Genomic DNA, 2,636 nt, shown 5'->3' on the forward strand with positions numbered 1-2,636 from the left:
AAGTCCTTACAAACAGAATACCTACAAATTTGGAGGAAAACCAACCTCGTGAACAGGCAGGATTCCGATGAGGGTATTCGACCACTGATCATCTGCACACAATGAATCAGCTAATTGAGAAAACTACAGAATATAATAAACCACTGTGCTTAGGTTTTGTTGATTACGAAAAGGCTTTCGACTCAGTGGAGCACATAGCAATTATAAAATCATTGCGAGAACAAGGAGTGAATGAGAACATTGTAAAACTGCTTGAAAACATATATAAAGATGGAACTGCTACAGTTAAATTACATAAGGACTCAGAGAAAATTACGATTGAGAAGGGCGTGCGTCAGGGAGATACAATTTCACCAAAGTTATTTACAGCATACCTAGAAAGTATTTTCAGAAAGCTAGGCTGGGAAAACAAAGGAGTAAACATAGATGGAGAAAAGCTAAACCATTTAAGATTTGCAGATGACATTGTCCTAATCTTAGAAAAAGCAGAGACGTTGCAAGAAATGTTAAATGACCTGAATAGAGAAAGTCTCAAAGTAGGGCTAAAGATGAACCGGAGTAAAACTAAAATAATGTTTAATCCTCAAACATCAAAGAGCGTCATAAGAATAAGTGGAGAAATTCTTGAAGAGGTTGAGGAGTACAATTACCTGGGACAAATACTAAAATTAACGAAAGATAATGATAGCGAAATACAAAGACGTATTACAATTGGACGGAAAGCTTTCGGTAAACATAGAGACATTATGAAAAGTAGCTTGCCAGTTTGTATGAAACGAAAAGTATATAACGAATGTATAATTCCAACTATGACGTATGGTTGTGAGATTTGGAAACTGACAAAATCGATGGAAAATAAATTAATTCGTTCTCAGAGAGCAATGGAAAGGTCAATGTTGGGAATATCTTTAAGAGACAGGAAAAGATCAACTTGGGTGAGAGAGCAGACTAAAGTCAAAGATATTATTGAAGTTATAAAAGAACAGAAATGGAGGTGGGCAGGCCATTTAGCAAGAACAAGGGATAATCGATGGAGCAAGAGGTTGACTGACTGGACACCAAGAGATGGTAAGCGTAGCAGAAAAAGGCCAGACAGGAGGTGGAGTGATGAGATAGAGAAGTTTGCAGGGAAAACGTGGCAAACATTGGCTCAGCCAAGGAATTCGTGGAGAAGGTTGGGGGAGGCCTTTGTTCAGCAGTGGACTTATAATGCCTGCTGCTGCTGCTGATGATGATGATGATATTGATACAAAGGTACATTTCCAGTTAGGCACATTAAATGGATTAACCATGTGTTAGTAAATTTCAAGATTTCTGTGCATTGCGTCCCTATCGAGGATCTCTCGAGCAAGGGTGTGGAACTGTGGAGGAGCAATTGAAATTTTAGTGACTTTAAAGTTGCGATTCGAGTATTTACGAGTATATAATTCCATTTCGTGATATTTTTTGTTCGAGTAGTTACGAGTGTATGTAATTTCATTTCGTGATTCTTTGTTCGATTATTTACGAGTATATAATTCCATTTCGTGATTTTTTAATCTTTAATGGAAGCAAGAAGGCGGGAGGGATAAAGTGGGAGATTGAGAACTGTTACAAAGATTATATAGTTTACTCTGAAAAGTGCATTTTCATTAAGCCGCCACATCCAGCCCAGCAGCTTCCTAACCCAACTCTGGCCAGAAGCTTCCCAGCCCAACCCAGTCCAGTGGCTGCTCAACCCAGCCTAGTCCAGCAGCTGCTCAGTCCAGCCCAGCCCAAAACAGCCCAGACCAGTCCTCCAGCCCAACCTTGCCCAGTCCAGCCCACCCAAGCCAAGCCCAGAACAGTCCAGCCCACACCAGCAGCCACCCAACCCAGCCCATACAAACAGCTGCCAAGCCAGCCCTGGCATGCAGCAGCCCAACCCAGTAGCCATCCAGCCCAGCAGTCGCCCAACCCAGCTACCCGGCCCAGCCCAGCTCAAGAGCTACCCAGCCCAGCCCAGCCAGCAGCCGCCCAGTCCAGCCCAGGCCAGCAGCCGCCCAGTCCAGCCCAGGCCAGCAGCCGCCCAGCCCAGTCCTGGTCAGCAGCCACCCAGCCCAGTCCTGGTCAGCAGCCGCCAAGCCCAGTCCTGGTCAGCAGCCACCCAGCCCAGTCCTGGTCAGCAGCCGCCCAGTCCAGTCCTGGTCAGCAGCCGCCCAGCCCAGTCCTGGTCAGCAGCCGCCCAGCCCAGTCCTGGTCAGCAGCCACCCAGCCCAGTCCTGGTCAGCAGCCGCCCAGCCCAGTCCTGGTCAGCAGCCGCCCAGCCCAGTCCTGGTCAGCAGCCGCCCAGCCCAGTCCTGGTCAGCAGCCGCCCAGCCCAGTCCTGGTCAGCAGCCGCCCAGCCCAGTCCTGGTCAGCAGCCGCCCAGCCCAGTCCTGGTCAGCAGCCGCCCAGCCCAGTCCAGGCCAGAAGCCACCCAGTCCAATCCAGGCCAGAAGTCGCTCAGCCCAGACCAGGCCAGCAGTCACCCACGCCAGCCCAGGCTAAGTGCTGCTCAGACCAGCCCAGGCTAAGAGCTGCCCAGCCCAGCCCAGGTCAGGAGCTGCCCAGCCTAGCTCAGTCTAGGAGTTGCCCAGCCCAGCCCAGGCCAACAGCCGCCTAGCTCAGGCCAGCAC

This window comes from Coenobita brevimanus, chromosome 1 (assembly GCF_032717465.1).
Source record: "Coenobita brevimanus isolate Jiangsu-jjx chromosome 1, ASM3271746v2, whole genome shotgun sequence".
Taxonomy (NCBI): Eukaryota; Metazoa; Arthropoda; class Malacostraca; order Decapoda; family Coenobitidae; genus Coenobita; species Coenobita brevimanus.